The 21,461-nt window shown below is 39.3% G+C and overlaps 1 protein-coding gene and 1 long non-coding RNA gene across 4 annotated transcripts in view; one reads left to right on the top strand and one right to left on the bottom strand.

Annotated features, from left to right (window-relative positions):
- The window catches only part of LOC118379382 (collagen alpha-1(XIV) chain-like), a 208,860-nt gene that overhangs the window by 169,274 nt on the left and 18,125 nt on the right, over positions 1-21,461 (bottom strand). The gene's annotated exons all lie outside the window — the stretch shown is intronic.
- On the top strand, positions 12,791-13,708 carry LOC127919215 (uncharacterized). Of its 2 annotated transcripts, none has more exons than XR_008102191.1 (4): positions 12,791-12,971; positions 13,125-13,232; positions 13,434-13,487; positions 13,596-13,708. It is a non-coding gene; the product is annotated as an uncharacterized LOC127919215 (long non-coding RNA). The 2 variants fall into 2 exon arrangements; XR_008102192.1 differs by having other exon boundaries at positions 13,677-13,707.

The raw sequence follows: 21,461 nt of genomic DNA, 5'->3' as shown, positions 1-21,461 counted from the left end.
CAGACACAGACCCAGACCCAGACCCAGACCAGACCCAGACCAGACAGACCAGACCCAGACACAGACACAGACCAGACACAGACACAGACCAGACACAGACACAGACCAGACCAGACACAGACACAGACACAGACACAGACACAGACACAGACCAGACAGACACAGACACAGACCAGACCCAGACACAGACACAGACCCAGACCCAGACCCAGACACAGACACAGACCCAGACCCAGACCCAGACACAGACACAGACCAGAAACAGACAAGTAAGCAGAAAGGCAGAGGAAGAGATTTAGACATATTCAGTTGAAGTCGGAGGTTTAGAGAGTCAGATGAATGACTCCCATCCAGTGGTCTGGGGTTGAGTTGGTTGGGAGTCAGACGAATGACCCAGACCCAGACCCAGACCCAGACCCGGACCCAGACACAGTCACAGACACAGACCCAGACACAGACCCAGACACAGACACAGACACAGACCAGACACAGACACAGACCCAGACACAGACCCAGACCCAGACCCAGACCCAGACCCAGACCAAACAGACCCAGATCCAGACCCAGACCAGACCCAGACACAGACCAGACAGACCCAGACACAGACACAGACCAGACACAGACCAGACACAGACCAGACACAGACACAGACACAGACACAGACCCAGACACAGACCCAGACACAGACCCAGACACAGACCCAGACACAGACCAGACACAGACCCAGACCCAGACACAGACCAGACCCAGACACAGACCAGACACAGACCCAGACACAGACCCAGACACAGACCCAGACCCAGACCCAGACACAGACACAGACCCAGACCCAGACACAGACACAGACCAGAAACAGACAAGTAAGCAGAAAGGCAGAGGAAGACATTTAGACATATTCAGTTGAAGTCGGAGGTTTACATAGCCAAATACATTTAAACTCAGTTTTTCATCATTCCTGACATTTAATCCTAGTAAAAAATCCCCTGTTTTAAGTCAGTTAGGATCACCACTTTATTTTAAGAATGTGAAATGTCAGAATAATAGTAGAGAGAATGATTTATTTCTGCTTTTATTTATGTCATCACATTCCCAGTGGGTCAGAAGTTTACATGCACTTAATTAGTATTTGGTAGCATTGCCTTGAAATGGTTTAATCAAATGTCAAATGTTTCGGGTGGCCTTCCACAAGCTTCTCACAATAAGTTGGGCCAATTTTGGCCCATTCCTCCTGACAGAGCTGGCCTCCTCGTTCGCACAAGCTTTTTCAGTTCTGCCCACACATTTTCAATAGGATTGAGGTCAGGGCTTTGTGATGGCCACTCCAATACCTTGACTTTGTTGTCCTTAAGCCTGGTTCACCAACTACTTCTCTGATAGAGTTCAGTGTGTCAAATCGGAGGGTCTGCTGTCCGGACCTCTGGCAGTCTCTATGGGGGTGCCACAGGGTTCAATTCTTGGACCGACTCTCTTCTCTGTATACATCAATGAGGTCGCTCTTGCTGCTGGTGAGTCTCTGATCCACCTCTACGCAGACGACACCATTCTGTATACTTCTGGCCCTTCTTTGGACACTGTGTTAACAACCCTCCAGACGAGCTTCAATGCCATACAACTCTCCATCCGTGGCCTCCAATTGCTCTTAAATACAAGTAAAATTAAATGCATGCTCTTCAACCGATCGCTCCCTGCACCTACCCGCCTGTCCAACATCACTACTCTGGACGGCTCTGACTTAGAATATGTGGACTACAAATACTTAGGTGTCTGGTTAGACTGTAAACTCTCCTTCCAGACCCATATCAAACATCTCCAATCCAAAGTTAAATCTAGAATTGGCTTCCTATTTCGCAACAAAGCATCCTTCACTCATGCAGCCAAACATACCCTTGTAAAACTGACCATCCTACCAATCCTCGACTTTGGCGATGTCATTTACAAAATAGCCTCCAATACCCTACTCAACAAATTGGATGCAGTCTATCACAGTGCAATCCGTTTTGTCACCAAAGCCCCATATACTACCCACCATTGCGACCTGTACGCTCTCGTTGGCTGGCCCTCGCTTCATACTCGTCGCCAAACCCACTGGCTCCATGTCATCTACAAGACCCTGCTTGGTAAAGTCCCCCCTTATCTCAGCTCGCTGGTCACCATAGCATCTCCCACCTGAGCACACGCTCCAGCAGGTATATCTCTCTAGTCACCCCCAAAACCAATTCCTTCTTTGGCCGCCTCTCCTTCCAGTTCTCTGCTGCCAATGACTGGAACGAACTACAAAAATCTCTGAAACTGGAAACACTTATCTCCCTCACTAGCTTTATTAAGCACCAACTGTCAGAGCAGCTCACAGATTACTGCACCTGTACATAGCCCACCTATAATTTAGCCCAAACAACTACCTCTTTCCCTACTGTATTTAATTAATTTATTTATTTTGCTCCTTTGCACCCCATTATTTTTATTTCTACTTTGCACATTCTTCCATTGTAAATCTACCATTCCAGTGTTTTACTTGCTATATTGTATTTACTTTGCCACCATGACCTTTTTTGCCTTTACCTCCCTTATCTCACCTCATTTGCTCACATCGTATATAGACTTGTTTATACTGTATTATTGACTGTGTGTTTGTTTTACTCCATGTGTAACTCTGTGTCGTTGTATGTGTCGAACTGCTTTGCTTTATCTTGGCCAGGTCGCAATTGTAAATGAGAACTTGTTCTCAACTTGCCTACCTGGTTAAATAAAGGTGAAATAAAAAAAATAAAAAATAAAAGCCATTTTGGAAGTATGCTTGGGGTCATTGTCCATTTGGAAGACCCATTTGTGACCAAGCTTTAACTTCCTGACTGATGTCTTGAGATGTTGCTTCAATATATCCACATAATTGTCCTGCCTCATGATGACATCTAATTTGAGAAGCGCACCAGTCCCTCCTACAGCAAAGCACCCCCACAACATGATGCTGCCACCCCCATGCTTCACGGTTGGGATGGTGTTCTTCGGCTTGCAAGCCTCCCCCTCTTTCCTCCAACCATAACGATGGTCATTATGGCCAAACAGTTCTATTGTTGTTTCATCAGACCAGAGGACATTTCTCCAAAAAGTATGATCTTTGTCCCCATGTGCAGTTGCAAACCGTAGTCTGGCTTTTTTAATGGAGGTTTTGGAGCAGTGACTTCTTCCTTGCTGAGCGGCCTTTCAGGTTATGTTGATATAGGACTCGTTTTATAGATACTTTTGTACACGTTTCCTCCAGCATCTTTACAAGGTCCTTTACTGTTGTTCTGGGTTGATTTGCACTTTTCGCACCAAAGTATGTTCCTCTCTAGGAGACAGAACGCGTCTCCTTCCTGAGCAGTATGATGGCTGCGTGGTCCCATGGTTTTTATACTTGCGTACTATTGCTTGTACAGATGAACGTGGTACATTCAGGCATTTGGAAATTGCTCCCAAGGATGAACCAGACTTGGTGGAGGTCTACAATCTTTCTGAGGTCTTGGCTGATTTCTTTTGATTTTCCCATGATGTCAAGCAAAGAGGCACTGAGTTTGAAGGTAGGCCTTGAAATACATGCACAGGTACACCTCCAATTGACTCAAATGATGTCAATCAGCCTATCAGAATCTTCTAAAGTCATGACATTCTTTTCTGGAATTTTCCAAGCTGTTTAAAGGCACAGTCAACTTAGTGTATGTGAACTTCTGACCCACTGGAATTGTGATACAGTGAATTATAAGTGAAATAATCTGTCTGTAAACAAAGTAGATGTCCTAACCGACCTGCCAAAACTATAGTCTGTTAACAAGAAATTTGTGGAGTGGTTGAAAAACGAGTTTTTAATGACTCTGTATGTAAACTTCAACTGTACATGGACTGAATAGAACCCCCCACACACACCCCTTCAAATGCATCGTTTGCACTTCTACAATTACAGAGCTAAATCTCCTCATTCTGTGGCTCCAGCGTAACCCCATACAAAGCCAGTTAACATAGTTAACACCCCACAGTAAGGTGCGGTAAAGGATGGCTGGTGGAGGGGGAAGCTCAGTTCTCAGTCAATGCAGTCAATGCATGTCCTACTTAAATATTTACAGAGCGAAGTAGCAGGAACCTGATATATGTTAGAAATATGAATAAAAAAACAGATTGCCCAGATGTCGAAACACTGAACCCCGTTCAACCGAAGATGTATTTTACCACTATTGAAGTGTGTTTACATTAGATTTATTTTAAAATAACTTTCTATTCATCATACAAACCTTCCAGATAGCTAAAGCAGAGGAAAACAAAACACTAAACTGAACAGAAGAAAACACTGTTAAATATCAGAAGAGAAAAGGGAGCCACCTTTTTAACAGTCATTTCCTGTAATCAGTAATACCTGAAGCAGAGTTTCTGTTCTGTATTCATTCAACGGTTTGGTCTAGAACACCTGAGACAGGGAGGCTTAACAGAAGGAGAGAAAATGAAGAGTGGGAAGGAGAAGGACGTGGGGGGAGGGGGGGGGGACGAGGACGGGGGGTGAATCTCAATCTAAACGATGATTCTAATTGACCTCTGTGTTAATGAGTCCTTGTACACAAGAATAGCAAGATAACAACCATCTCGAAAAATCTGCCCAAAATCAAGCCTGCACTCTCACCTTCACCCGGCCTCCATGGGATGCATCCCAAATAGTACCCTGTTCTCTGTATAGTGCATTGCTTTTGACCAGCTCTAATGGGCCCTGGTCAAAATTAGTGCAGTGTGCAGGGGACTAGGGTTCTATTTGGGATGTAACCCATTCCTCATCATGGACAGATGGAGGTATTTTATGAGGGTCCCAATTAGCTGTTACGATAGCAGCAGCTACTCTTCCTGGGGTCCACATAGAACATGAAACATAATACAGAACATTAACAGACCAGAACAGCTCAAAGAACAGAACAACATACATTTTACATGTCATAGCCTACATATCAGTAGATACACACAACATGTCTAGGTCAGGGTTCTCCAACCTGATGAAACACAACATGTCTAGGTCAGGGTTCTCCAACCTGATGAAACACAACATGTCTAGGTCAGGGTTCTCCAACCTGATGAAACACAACATGTCTCGGTCAGGGTTCTCCAACCTGATGAAACACAACATGTCTAAACCTGATGAAACACAACATGTCTAGGTCAGGGTTCTCCAACCTGATGAAACACAACATGTCTAGGTCAGGGTTCTCCAACCTGATGAAACACAACATGTCTATGGTCAACCTGGGTTCTCCAACCTGATGAAACACAACATGTCTAGGTCAGGGTTCTCCAACCTGATGAAACACAACATGTCTAGGTCAGGGTTCTCCAACCTGATGAAACACAACATGTCTAGGTCAGGGTTCTCCAACCTGATGAAACACAACATGTCTAGGTCAGGGTTCTCCAACCTGATGAAACACAACATGTCTCGGTCAGGGTTCTCCAACCTGATGAAACACAACATGTCTAACATGGGTCAGGGTGTCTAGGTCAGGTCTCCAACCTGATGAAACACAACATGTCTCGGTCAGGGTTCTCCAACCTGATGAAACACAACATGTCTAGGTCAGGGTTCTCCAACCTGATGAAACACAACATGTCTAGGTCAGGGTTCTCCAACCTGATGAAACACAACATGTCTAGGTCAGGGTTCTCCAACCTGATGAAACACAACATGTCTAGGTCAGGGTTCTCCAACCTGATGAAACACAACATGTCTAGGTCAGGGTTCTCCAACCTGATGAAACACAACATGTCTAGGTCAGGGTTCTCCAACCTGATGAAACACAACATGTCTAGGTCAGGGTTCTCCAACCTGATGAAACACAACATGTCTAGGTCAGGGTTCTCCAACCTGATGAAACACAACATGTCTAGGTCAGGGTTCTCCAACCTGATGAAACACAACATGTCTAGGTCAGGGTTCTCCAACCTGATGAAACACAACATGTCTAGGTCAGGGTTCTCCAACCTGATGAAACACAACATGTCTAGGTCAGGGTTCTCCAACCTGATGAAACACAACATGTCTAGGTCAGGGTTCTCCAACCTGATGAAACACAACATGTCTAGGTCAGGGTTCTCCAACCTGATGAAACACAACATGTCTAGGTCAGGGTTCTCCAACCTGATGAAACACAACATGTCTAGGTCAGGGTTCTCCAACCTGATGAAACACAACATGTCTAGGTCAGGGTTCTCCAACCTGATGAAACACAACATATCTAGGTCAGGGTTCTCCAACCTGATGAAACACAACATGTCTATCATGATGAACTACCTGATGAAACAAATGTCTGAAACCTGATGAAACACAACATGTCTAGGTCAGTTCTCCAACTGATACATTTTCCACGTCCTCAACTTTAAAATAAACATGTCTCTCAGGGTTCTCCAACCTGATGAAACACAACATGTCTAGGTTTTCTCCACAACATTCTGATGAAACACAACATTCTATTTGTCAGGTTCTTGATGAAACACAACATTCTCTCAGGGTTCACTCTCATAGTTACATGTATTTATAGAGAAACAATGAACATATGAAATGGAAACACAACATGTTCTAGGTCAGTTCTCCACGTCAAACATGTTCCCATGTCAATGTTCTGATTCCACGTCAATGTTCTGATTCCACGTCAATGTTCTGATTCCACGTCAATGTTCTGATTCCATGTCAATGTTCTGATTCCACGTCAATGTTCTTATTCCATGTCAATGTTCTGATTCCACGTCAATGTTCTGATTCCACGTCAATGTTCTGATTCCACGTCAATGTTCTGATTCCACGTCAATGTTCTTATTCCACGTCAATGTTCTGATTCCATGTCAATGTTCTTATTCCACGTCAATGTTCTTATTCCATGTCAATGTTCTTCTGATTCCACGTCAATGTTCTTATTCCACGTCAATGTTCTTATTCCACGTCAATGTTCTGATTCCACGTCAATGTTCTGATTCCATGTCAATGTTCTGATTCCACGTCAATGTTCTGATTCCACGTCAATGTTCTGATTCCACGTCAATGTTCTGATTCCACGTCAATGTTCTGATTCCACGTCAATGTTCTGATTCCACGTCAATGTTCTGATTCCATGTCAATGTTCTGATTCCATGTCAATGTTCTGATTCCATGTCAATGTTCTGATTCCATCAATGTTCTGATTCCATGTCAATGTTCTGATTCCATGTCAATGTTCTGATTCCATGTCAATGTTCTTATTCCATGTCAATGTTCTTATTCCACGTCAATGTTCTGATTCCATGTCAATGTTCTGATTCCATGTCAATGTTCTGATTCCATGTCAATGTTCTGATTCCATGTCAATGTTCTGATTCCATGTCAATGTTCTTATTCCACGTCAATGTTCTGATTCCATGTCAATGTTCTGATTCCATGTCAATGTTCTGATTCCACGTCAATGTTCTGATTCCACGTCAATGTTCTGATTCCACGTCAATGTTCTGATTCCACGTCAATGTTCTGATTCCACGTCAATGTTCTGATTCCACGTCAATGTTCTGATTCCATGTCAATGTTCTGATTCCATGTCAATGTTCTGATTCCATGTCAATGTTCTGATTCCATGTCAATGTTCTGATTCCATGTCAATGTTCTGATTCCATGTCAATGCTTAAATCACATGTTTTGTCTTATAGCCCTTTAAATTGCACATTTTGCGATAGAGGAATGTGCTGGTCTAGCCATGTTTTGGCTTCTACATAATTCATGACAGAGTTTGCGAAACAAAAGCTCACCTGATTGATACAAATAATCATAATATACTTCTGCCAGGTAAGCGGTACAGAGTCAATGTGGAGGCTATATACAGGGGGTACCGGTACAGAGTCAATGTGGAGGGGCACGGGTTAGTCGGGCTAATTGAGGTAATATGTATATGAATGTATAGTTAAAGTGACTATGCATAGATAAACAGAGAGTAGCAGCAGCGTAAAAGAGGCGTTGGCGGGTAGGAGGTGGCGGGACACAATGCAAATAGTCCGGGTAGCCATTTGATGACCTTTTCAGGAGTCTTATGTCTTAAAAGCTGTTGAGAAGCCTTTTTGTCCTAGACTTGGCACTCGGGTACCGCTTGCCATGCAGTAGCAGAGAGAACAGTCTATGACTGGGGTGGCTGGAGTCTTTGACACTTTTTAGGGCCTTCCTCTGACACCGCCTACAAATAACGCAAACAACTCCCCACATAATTGGTTGGGTGCCGGTATAACGGCTGCCATTTCTTCTGCCGCCCTCTTGTCTTCTGTCCACCCAGAAGACAGTTATCATGATCGCTAACTGGCTACACAAAGTGAATGATAGACAAATGTGGGCACCCAACAGACATACTGGGGAAACACTGCTGGAAATGAATTGGCAGATATTGTGATACGTTTGGCTTTTTAAGCCAAATTTGGCTAACCAGAGGTGGGAATGTGGATTTGATTGGATTGTAGCAATTTGAGATGACTGAGACCCACATGGACCCCAGAAGAAGCTGTATCTATTTATCCATCCATCTTCTCTCTCAGACTCCTCTCTCTCTGTAGTCTCATCAGAACCCTCTCGCTCTCTGTGGCCTCATCAGACTCCTCTCTCGCTCTCTGTGGCCTCATCAGACTCCTCTCTCTCTCTCTGTAGTCACATCAGACTCCTCTCTCTCTCTCTGTGGCCTCATCAGACTCCTCTCTCTCTCTCTGTAGTCACATCAGACTCCTCTCTCTCTCTCTGTAGCCTCATCAGACTCCTCTCTCTCTCTCTGTGGCCTCATCAGACTCCTCTCTCTCTCTCTGTAGTCACATCAGACTCCTCTCTCTCTCTCTGTAGTCACATCAGACTCCTCTCTCTCTCTCTGTAGCCTCATCAGACTCCTCTCTCTCTCTCTGTGGCCTCATCAGACTCCTCTCTCTCTCTCTGTAGTCACATCAGACTCCTCTCTCTCTCTCTGTAGCCTCATCAGACTCCTCTCTCTCTCTCTGTAGTCACATCAGACTCCTCTCTCTCTCTCTGTAGTCACATCAGACTCCTCTCTCTCTCTCTGTGGCCTCATCAGACTCCTCTCTCTCTCTCTGTAGTCACATCAGACTCCTCTCTCTCTCTCTCTGTAGCCTCATCAGACTCCTCTCTCTCTCTCTGTGGCCTCATCAGACTCCTCTCTCTCTCTCTGTAGTCACATCAGACTCCTCTCTCTCTCTCTGTTGCCTCATCAGACTCCTCTCTCTCTCTCTCTGTGGCCTCATCAGACTCCTCTCTCTCTCTCTGTAGTCTCATCAGACTCCTCTCTCTCTCTCTGTAGTCACATCAGACTCCTCTCTCTCTCTCTCTCTGTAGTCTCATCAGACTCCTCTCTCTCTCTCTGTGGCCTCATCAGACTCCTCTCTCTGTCTCTGCTCTCTCTGTGGCCTCATCAGACTCCTCTCTCTCTCTGTGGCCTCATCAGACTCCTCTCTCTCTCTCTGTGGCCTCATCAGACTCCTCTCTCTCTCTCTGTAGTCACATCAGACTCCTCTCTCTCTCTCTCTGTAGTCACAGACTCAGACTCCTCTCTCTCTCTCTGTGGCCTCATCAGACTCCTCTCTCTCTCTCTGTGGCCTCATCAGACTCCTCTCGCTCTCTGTGGCCTCATCAGACTCCTCTCTCTCTCTCTGTGGCCTCATCAGACTCCTCTCTCTCTCTCTGGCCTCATCAGACTCCTCTCTCTCTCTCTGTGGCCTCATCAGACTCCTCTCTCTCTCTCTGTGGCCTCATCAGACTCACATCAGACTCCTCTCTCTCTCTCTGTGGCCTCATCAGACTCCTCTCTCTCTCTCTGTGGCCTCATCAGACTCCTCTCTGTATCTCAAGACTCTGTGGCCTCATCAGACTCCTCTCTCTCTCTCTGTGGCCTCATCAGACTCCTCTCTCTCTCTCTGTGGCCTCATCAGACTCCTCTCTCTCTCTCTGTGGCCTCATCAGACTCCTCTCTCTCTCTGTAGTCTCATCAGACTCCTCTCTCTCTCTCTGTGGCCTCATCAGACTCCTCTCTCTCTCTCTGTGGCCTCATCAGACTCCTCTCTCTCTCTCTGTGGCCTCATCAGACTCCTCTCTCTCTCTCTGTAGCCTCATCAGACTCCTCTCTCTCTCTGTGGCCTCATCAGACTCCTCTCTCTCTCTCTGTGGCCTCATCAGACTCCTCTCTCTCTCTCTGTGGCCTCATCAGACTCCTCTCTCTCTCTCTGTAGTCTCATCAGACTCCTCTCTCTCTCTCTGTGGCCTCATCAGACTCCTCTCTCTCTCTCTGTAGTCACATCAGACTCCTCTCTCTCTCTCTGTGGCCTCATCAGACTCCTCTCTCTCTCTCTGTAGTCACATCAGACTCCTGTCTCTCGCTGAAGTTGGAGACTTTTATCTCCCTCACCAACTTCAAACATCTGCTATCTGAGCAGCTAACCGATCGCTGCAGCTGTACATAGTCTGTCGGTAAATAGCCGACCCATTTTTACCTACCTCATCCCCATACTGTTTATATTTATTTACTTTTCTGCTCTTTTGCACACCAATATCTCTACCTGTACATGACCATCTGATCATTTATCACTCCAGTGTTAATCTGCAAAATTGTAATTATTCGCCTACTTCCTCATGCCTTTTGCACACAATGTTTATAGACTCTCTTTTTTTTCTACTGTGTTATTGACTTATTAATTGTTTACTCCATGTGTAACTCTGTGTTGTCTGTTCACACTGCTATGCTTTATCTTGGCCAGGTCGCAGTTGCAAATGAGAACTTGTTCTCAACTAGCCTACCTGGTTAAATAAAGGTGAAATAAAAAAAATAAAAAAATAAAAGACTCCTCTCTCTCTCTTTCTCTCTCTATAGCCTCATCAGACTCCTCTCTCTCTCTTTCTCTCTCTATAGCCTCATCAGACTCCTCTCTCTCTCTTTCTCTCTATAGCCTCATCAGACTCCTCTCTCTCTCTTTCTCTCTCTATAGCCTCATCAGACTCCTCTCTCTCTCTTTCTCTCTCTATAGCCTCATCAGACTCCTCTCTCTCTCTTTCTCTCTCTATAGCCTCATCAGACTCCTCTCTCTCTCTTTCTCTCTCTATAGCCTCATCAGACTCCTCTCTCTCTCTTTCTCTCTCTATAGCCTCATCAGACTCCGCTCTCTCTCTTTCTCTCTCTATAGCCTCAGACTCCTCTCTCTCTTTCTCTCTATAGCCTCATCAGACTCCTCTCTCTCTCTTTCTCTCTCTATAGCCTCATCAGACTCCTCTCTCTCTCTTTCTCTCTCTATAGCCTCATCAGACTCCTCTCTCTCTCTTTCTCTCTCTATAGCCTCATCAGACTCCTCTCTCTCTCTTTCTCTCTCTATAGCCTCATCAGACTCCGCTCTCTCTCTATAGCCTCATCAGACTCCGCTCTCTCTCTTTCTCTCTCTATAGCCTCATCAGACTCCGCTCTCTCTCTTTCTCTCTCTATAGCCTCATCAGACTCCTCTCTCTCTTTCTCTCTCTATAGCCTCATCTCTCTCTCTTCTCTCTCTATAGCCTCATCAGACTCCTCTCTCTCTGTCAGCCTTATCAGACTCCGCTCTCTCTCTTCTCTCTCTATAGCCTCATCAGACTCCTCTCTCTCTCTGTGTAGCCTCATCAGACTCCTCTCTTCTCTCTGTCATAGCCTCATCAGACTCCGCTCTCTCTCTTTCTCTCTATAGCTATCAGCCTCATCAGACTCCTCTCTCTCTCTATAGCCTCATCTCTCTTCTCTCTCTGGACTCTGGTAGCCTCATCAGACTCCTCTCTCTCTCTTTCTCTCTCTATAGCCTCATCAGACTCCTCTCTCTCTCTCTGTAGCCTCATCAGACTCCTCTCTCTCTCTTTGTAGCCTCATCAGCCTCATCATAGATACAGTGTTCCTGTCATGTTGCTATGGTCTGTGTCCTACCTTATTCCCTTTCTAATGCACTACCCACGGCCAGGGTCCGAGCTGGGCCAGGGTCCGAGCTAATCCTGAGCTGGGCTGTGGTTAGCTGTCAGAAGACTGGTTAAACCCTGAGCTGGGCTGTGGTTAGCTGTCAGGAGGCTGGTTAAACCCTGAGCTGGGCTCTGGTTAGCTGTCAGGAGGCTGGTTAAACCCTGAGCTGGGCTCTGGTTAGCTGTCAGCTGGTTAAACCCTGAGCTGGGCTGTGGTTAGCTGTCAGAGGCTGGTTAAACCCTGAGCTGGGCTCTGGTTAGCTGTCAGGAGGCTGGTTAAACCCTGAGCTGGGCTGTGGTTAGCTGTCTGAAGGCTGGTTAAACCCTGAGCTGGACTCTGGTTAGCTGTCAGAGGCTGGTTAAACCCTGAGCTGGGCTCTGGTTAGCTGTCAGAGGCTGGTTAAACCCTGAGCTGGACTCTGGTTAGCTGTCAGGAGGCTGGTTAAACCCTGAGCTGGGCTCTGGTTACTGTTTGAAGGCTCTATAGCTGGACTCTGGTTATGTCTGATAAAAGACTCTAGCTGTCTGGGCTTTAAACCCTGAGCTCTCCTGTCAGGCTGAAACAGCTGGGCTGGTTACACACACACTGTCAGGAGGCTGAGCTGGGCTGTGGTTACACACTGGTTAAACACACACTCAGCTGTCACACACACACACACACACACACACACACACACTGGTCTACACACACACACACACACACACACACACACACACACACACACACACACACACACACACACAGTGCTACCGATGGATGTGGAGAAGAAACCCTCTATCTCAACTATCAACAATCCACCCTATCCCCCATCAACTGTGTGTGTGTGTGTGTGTATATCGCTGGAGGTGTGTGGAGTTAAGGAAAGAGGTCATTATGGAGTTAATAAGGAAAGAGGTCATTATGGAGTTAATAAGGAAAGAGGTCATTATGGAGTTAATAAGGAAAGAGGTCATTATGGAGTTAATAAGGAAAGAGGTTATTATGGAGTTAATAAGGAAAGAGGTTATTATGGAGTTAATAAGGAAAGAGGTTATTATGGAGTTAATAAGGAAAGAGGTTATTATGGAGTTAATAAGGAAAGAGGTTATTATGGAGTTAATTAATAAGAAAGAGGTCATTATGGAGTTAATAAGGAAAGAGTTAATAAGGAAAGAGGTCATTATGGAGTTAATAAGGAAAGAGGTTATTATGGAGTTAATAAGGAAAGAGGTCATTATGGAGTTAATAAGGAAAGAGGTTATTATGGAGTTAATAAGGAAAGAGGTTATTATGGAGTTAATAAGGAAAGAGGTCATTATGGAAAGAGTTATTATGGAGTTAAGGAAAGAGGTTATTATGGAGTTAATAAGGAAAGAGGTTATTATGGAGTTAATAAGGAAAGAGGTCATTATGGAGTTAATAAGGAAAGAGGTTATTATGGAGTTAATAAGGAAAGAGGTTATTATGGAGTTAATAAGGAAAGAGGTCATTATGGAGTTAATAAGGAAAGAGGTTATTATGGAGTTAATAAGGAAAGAGGTTATTATGGAGTTAATAAGGAAAGAGGTTATTATGGAGTTAATAAGGAAAGAGGTTATTATGGAGTTAATAAGGAAAGAGGTCATTATGGAGTTAATAAGGAAAGAGGTCATTATGGAGTTAATAAGGAAAGAGGTTATTATGGAGTTAATAAGGAAAGAGGTCATTATGGAGTTAATAAGGAAAGAGGTCATTATGGAGTTAATAAGGAAAGAGGTTATTATGGAGTCATCTATTAGATCTCTATGTTCTCATTAACGGATGGAGTCATTTGTTATGGATCCCTAAACACCTCGTTAGCAGCTGTAGAACTACAACCCATAAAGGGGTATAAGAGTTTACACATGATAGACATTTGGAGAAGCATATTTTTGGGGGTTCTTGTTCCATTCACAGTGGAGCAATATCAGCACGGTACATCAGAAGTGATGTGTTAGTGTTGGAGAAGCTGCATCCGGGTGGGTATTTCATTCAATATTTCAATGGAGAAAACGTTCAGCTCGCTGCTAAAAAAAAACTAGACTACCACATGATTTCTTTCATTCCGGTTGCAACAGACTAACAGAACAGGGAGTAACTTTACCTCTTTACGTCCAAATCAATAAAAATGTTATCAGGGCTTGAGATTTACAGTTCTGCATCTGTTTGTTACAAGACTCAATATCACAATCGTTTTAAAAGTGGATTCAATTTGCTGAAAGAAATCGCAAATCAATGACCAGAATCACAACTTCCCAGCTTCCATTTGGTTTGTCGTCACCCCTCAAGGCAACAGTCCTTACTACTACTAGTGATCACATGACTGGTATCCCAATATCACAGGCTCACCCTGGGAGGGCTGGAGTCATAGTGTTACGCACGCACACACACACACACACACACACACACACACACACACACACACACACACACACACACACACACACACACACACACACACACACACACACACACACACACACACACACACACACACACACACACACAATATTAAATCAAACATTAACCAGGTCCGGCAGCTCCCCCCCCAAAAACTGATCCTGAACCAATGACCCAGTCAATTTCTAACAAAAACAATAACAGTCTCTCCCCTTTTGTCTACCCCCCCCCCTCCCTCCTACCTCCAATAACTCTGCTATCAACAACACTGAGGACAAATAGAAAGTATTTTGAATAGTTATTCAGTAAGATGTCCCTCTGATGAGGTGTCAATAAACGAAAAGCACAATATGTGCAATCAAAATGGCACCCGGTTCCCTTTATAGGTCCCTCATAACTCTGTTACAAAAGTAGTAATATATATAGGGAATAGGGTCCCTATAACTCTGGTAAAAAATAGTGTATATATAGGAATAGGTCAGTCATAGGCTCTGGTCAAAAGTAGTGCAACTATGTAATATATAATAGGTCAGTATAGGCTCTGTTATAACAATAGTGTAATATATATGTCAGGAATAGGGTCCCTCATAGGCTCTAACAAAAGTAGTGCAATATATATATAGGGAATAGGGTCCCTCATAGGCTCTGGTCAAAAGTAGTGCACTATAACTATAGGGAATAGGGTCCCTCATAGGCTCTGGTCAAAAGTATGTACTATATATAGGGAATAGGGTCCCTCATAGGCTCTGGTCAAAATGTGTAATATATATGGAATCAGTCCCTCATAACTCTGTTACAAAAGTGTGTAATATATATGGAATAGGGTCCCTATAGGCTCTGTTACAAAAGTAGTGTACTATATATAAGGAATAGGGTCCCTCATAGGCTCTGTTACAAAATAGTGCAATATATTAATAAGGAATAGGGTCAGTATAACTCTGTTAATAAAAGTAGTGTAATATATAGGGAATAGGGTCCCTATAGGCTCTGTTAATAAAATAGTGCAATATATATGGGTCCCTATAGGCTCTGGTCAAAAGTAGTGTACTATATATAGGGTTAATAGGGTCCCTCATAGGCTCTGTTAATAAAAGTAGTGTATATATAGGGAATAGGGTCCCTCATAGGCTCTGTTAATAAAATAGTGCACTATATATATGGGTCCCTCATAACTCTGGTCAAAAATAGTGTACTATATATAGGGAATAGGGTCCCTCATAGGCTCTGTTAAAGTAGTGCACTATATATAGGGATATAGGGTCAGTATAACTCTGGTACAACAATGTAGTGCAATATAATAGGGTCCCTCATAGGCTCTGATTAAAAAAAGTAGTGCACTATATATATGGGTTAATAGGGGTCCCTCATAGGCTCTGGTCAAAATGTAGTAATATATATAGGGAATATCCCTCATAGGCTCTAAAAGTGTGTAATATATATGGGAGTATAACCCTCATAGGCTCTGGTCAAAATAGTGTAATATAGGGAATAGGGTCCCTATAGGCTCTTAATAAAATGTGTATATATATGGAATAGGGTCCCTCAACTAGGCTTACAAAATAGTGCACTATATATAGGGAATAGGGTCCATAGGCTCTGGTCAAAAGTAGTGCACTATATATAATAAGGAAATAGGGTCCCTATTGGCTCTGGTCAAAAGTAGTGCACTATATAAGGAATAGGGTGCCATTTGGGACGCAGTATTTCTGATACTCCCTGGGTCTGCCATTATAGCAAGTTTTGTTAGATGAAGAATGGAACATAGTAGATATGGCTGTATAACTATTACAACAATGTGTAATATATATGTCAGTATAACTATTACAACAATGTGTAATATATATGTCAGTATAACTCTGTTACAACAATGTGTAATATATATGTCAGTATAACTATTACAACAATGTGTAATATATATGTCAGTATAACTCTGTTACAACAATGTGTAATATATATGTCAGTATAACTCTGTTACAACAATGTGTAATATATATGTCAGTATAACTCTGTTACAACAATGTGTAATATATATGTCATTATAACTCTGTTACAACAATGTGTAATATATATGTCAGTATAACTCTGTTATAACAATGTGTAATATATATGTCAGTATAACTCTGTTATAACAATGTGTAATATATATGTCAGTATAACTCTGTTATAACAATGTGTAATATATATGTCATTATAACTCTGTTACAACAATGTGTAATATATATGTCAGTATAACTCTGTTACAACAATGTGTAATATATATGTCATTATAACTCTGTTATAACAATGTGTAATATATATGTCAGTATAACTCTGTTACAACAATGTGTAATATATATGTCAGTATAACTCTGTTACAACAATGTGTAATATATATGTCAGTATAACTCTGTTATAACAATGTGTAATATATATGTCATTATAACTCTGTTACAACAATGTGTAATATATATGTCAGTATAACTGTGTTACAACAATGTGTAATATATATGTCAGTATAACTGTGTTACAACAATGTGTAATATATATGTCAGTATAACTCTGTTATAACAATGTGTAATATATATGTCAGTATAACTCTGTTACAACAATGTGTAATATATATGTCAGTATAACTGTGTTACAACAATGTTATATATGTCAATAACAATGTGTAATATATATGTCAGTATAACTCTGTTACAACAATGTGTAATATATATGTCAGTATAACTCTGTTACAACAATGTGTAATATATATGTCATTATAACTCTGTTATAACAATGTGTAATATATATGTCAGTATAACTCTGTTACAACAATGTGTAATATATATGTCATTATAACTATGTTACAACAATGTGTAATATATATGGCAGTATCACTCTGTTACAACAATGTGTAATATATATGGCAGTATAACTCTGTTATAACAATGTGTAATATATATGTCAGTATAACTCTGTTATAACAATGTGTAATATATATGTCATTATAACTCTGTTATAATATATATGTCAGTATAACTCTGTTACAACAATGTGTAATATATATGTCAGTATAACTGTGTTACAACAATGTGTAATATATATGTCATTATAACTCTGTTATAACAATGTGTAATATATATGTCAGTATAACTCTGTTACAACAATGTGTAATATATATGTCAGTATAACTGTGTTACAACAATGTGTAATATATATGTCAGTATAACTGTGTTACAACAATGTGTAATATATATGTCATTATAACTCTGTTATAACAATGTGTAATATATATGTCATTATAACTCTGTTACAACAATGTGTAATATATATGTCATTATAACTCTGTTACAACAATGTGTAATATATATGTCATTATAACTCTGTTATAACAATGTGTAATATATATGTCAGTATAACTCTGTTACAACAATGTGTAATATATATGTCATTATAACTCTGTTACAACAATGTGTAATATATATGGCAGTATCACTCTGTTACAACAATGTGTAATATATATGGCAGTATAACTCTGTTATAACAATGTGTAATATATATGTCAGTATAACTCTGTTATAACAATGTGTAATATATATGTCATTATAACTCTGTTACAACAATGTGTAATATATATGTCATTATAACTCTGTTATAACAATGTGTAATATATATGTCATTATAACTCTGTTACAACAATGTGTAATATATATGTCATTATAACTCTGTTACAACAATGTGTAATATATATGTCAGTATAACTCTGTTATAACCATGTGTAATATATATGTCAGTATAACTCTGTTACAACAATGTGTAATATATATGTCAGTATAACTCTGTTATAACAATGTGTAATATATATGTCAGTATAACTCTGTTACAACAATGTGTAATATATATGTCAGTATAACTCTGTTATAACCATGTGTAATATATATGTCAGTATAACTATTACAACAATGTGTAATATATATGTCATTATAACTCTGTTACAACAATGTGTAATATATGTCATTATAACTCTGTTACAACAATGTGTAATATATATGTCAGTATAACTCTGTTATAACAATGTGTAATATATATGTCAGTATAACTCTGTTACAACAATGTGTAATATATATGTCAGTATAACTCTGTTACAACAATGTGTAATATATATGTCAGTATAACTCTGTTACAACAATGTGTAATATATATGTCAGTATAACTCTGTTATAACAATGTGTAATATATATGTCAGTATAACTCTGTTACAACAATGTGTAATATATATGTCAGTATAACTCTGTTACAACAATGTGTAATATATATGTCAGTATAACTCTGTTACAACAATGTGTAATATATATGTCAGTATAACTCTGTTATAACAATGTGTAATATATATGTCAGTATAACTCTGTTACAACAATGTGTAATATATATGTCAGTATAACTCTGTTACAACAATGTGTAATATATATGTCAGTATAACTCTGTTACAACAATGTGTAATATATATGTCAGTATAACTCTGTTACAACAATGTGTAATATATATGTCAGTATAACTCTGTATAACAATGTGTAATATATATGTCAGTATAACTCTGTTACAACAATGTGTAATATATATATTCAGTATAACTCAGTTATAACAATGTGTAATATATATGTCAGTATAACTCTGTTATAACAATGTGTAATATATATGTCTATTATAACTGTGTAATATATATGTCACATAACTCTGTTACAACAATATATATGTCATTATAACTCTGTTACAACAATGTGTAATATATATGTCAGTATAACTATTACAACAATGTGTAATATATATGTCAGTATAACTCTGTTACAACAATGTGTAATATATATGTCATTATAACTCTGTTACAACAATGTGTAATATATATGTCAGTATAACTATTACAACAATGTGTAATATATATGTCAGTATAACTCTGTTACAACAATGTAATATATATGTCAGTATAACTCTGTTACAACAATGTGTAATATATATGTCATTATAACTCTGTTACAACAATGTGTAATATATATGTCAGTATAACTCTGTTACAACAATGTGTAATATATATGTCATTATAACTCTGTTACAACAATGTGTAATATATATGTCAGTATAACTATTACAACAATGTGTAATATATATGTCAGTATAACTCTGTTACAACAATGTGTAATATATATGTCATTATAACTCTGTTACAACAATGTGTAATATATATGTCAGTATAACTATTACAACAATGTGTAATATATATGTCAGTATAACTCTGTTACAACAATGTGTAATATATATGTCAGTATAACTCTGTTACAACAATGTGTAATATATATGTCAGTATAACTCTGTTACAACAATATATGTCAGTATAACTGTTATGTGTATATATCAGTATAACTCTGTTACAACAATGTGTAATATATATGTCAGTATAACTGTTACAACAATGTATAACTCTGTTACAACAATGTGTAATATATATGTCAGTATAACTCTGTTACAACAATGTGTAATATATATGTCAGTATAACTCTGTTACAACAATGTGTAATATATATGTCAGTATAACTCTGTTATAACCATGTGTAATATATATGTCAGTATAACAATGTGTTACAATAACTATTATGTGTAATATATATGTCAGTATAACTCTGTTATAACAATGTGTAATATATATGTCAGTATAACTCTGTTATAACAATGTGTAATATATATGTCAGTATAACTCTGTTATAACAATGTGTAATATATATGTCAGTATAACTCTGTTATAACAATGTGTAATATATATGTCAGTATAACTATTACAACAATGTGTAATATATATGTCAGTATAACTCTGTTACAACAATGTGTAATATATATGTCAGTATAACTCTGTTACAACAATGTGTAATATATATGTCAGTATAACTATTACAACAATGTGTAATATATATGTCAGTATAACTATAACTATTACAACAATGTGTAATATATATGTCAGTATAACTCTGTTACAACAATGTTATATATGTCAGTATAACTCTGTTACAACAATGTGTAATATATATGTCAGTATAACTCTGTTACAACAATGTGTAATATATATGTCAGTATAACTATTACAACAATGTGTAATATATATGTCAGTATAACTGTGTAATATATATGTCAGTATAACAATGTGTAATATATATGTCAGTATAACTCTGTTATAACAATGTGTAATATATATGTCAGTATAACTATTTACAACAATGTGTAATATATATGTCAGTATAACTCTGTTATAACAATGTGTAATATATATGTCAGTATAACTCTGTTATAACAATGTGTAATATATATGTCAGTATAACTGTGTTACAACAATGTGTAATATATATGGCAGTATAACTCTGTTATAACAATGTGTAATATATATGTCAGTATAACTCTGTTACAACAATGTGTAATATATATGGCAGTATAACTCTGTTATAACAATGTGTAATATATATGTCAGTATAACTCTGTTACAACAATGTGTAATATATATGTCAGTATAACTCTGTTATAACCATGTGTAATATATATGTCAGTATAACTGTTACAACAATGTGTAATATATATGGCAGTATAACTCTGTTACAACAATGTGTAATATATATGTCAGTATAACTCTGTTACAACAATGTGTAATATATATGTCAGTATAACTCTGTTATAACAATGTGTAATATATATGTCAGTATAACTCTGTTACAACAATGTGTAATATATATGTCAGTATAACTCTGTTACAACAATGTGTAATATATATAATATGGCAGTATAACTCTGTTACAACAATGTGTAATATATATGTCAGTATAACTCTGTTACAACAATGTGTAATATATATGTCAGTATAACTCTGTTATAACAATGTGTAATATATATGTCAGTATAACTCTGTTACAACAATGTGTAATATATATGTCAGTATAACTCTGTTATAACAATGTGTAATATGTCAGTATAACTCTGTTACAACAATGTGTAATATATATGTCAGTATAACTCTGTTATAACAATGTGTAATATATATGTCAGTATAACTCTGTTATAACAATGTGTAATATATATGTCAGTATAACTCTGTTATAA

The sequence above is a fragment of the Oncorhynchus keta genome, unplaced genomic scaffold (genome assembly GCF_023373465.1).
Source record: "Oncorhynchus keta strain PuntledgeMale-10-30-2019 unplaced genomic scaffold, Oket_V2 Un_contig_16010_pilon_pilon, whole genome shotgun sequence".
Lineage (NCBI taxonomy): Eukaryota > Metazoa > Chordata > Actinopteri > Salmoniformes > Salmonidae > Oncorhynchus > Oncorhynchus keta.
The sequence above is the reverse complement of the archived record's forward strand: the minus strand, read 5'-3'. Positions and strand labels throughout refer to the sequence as shown.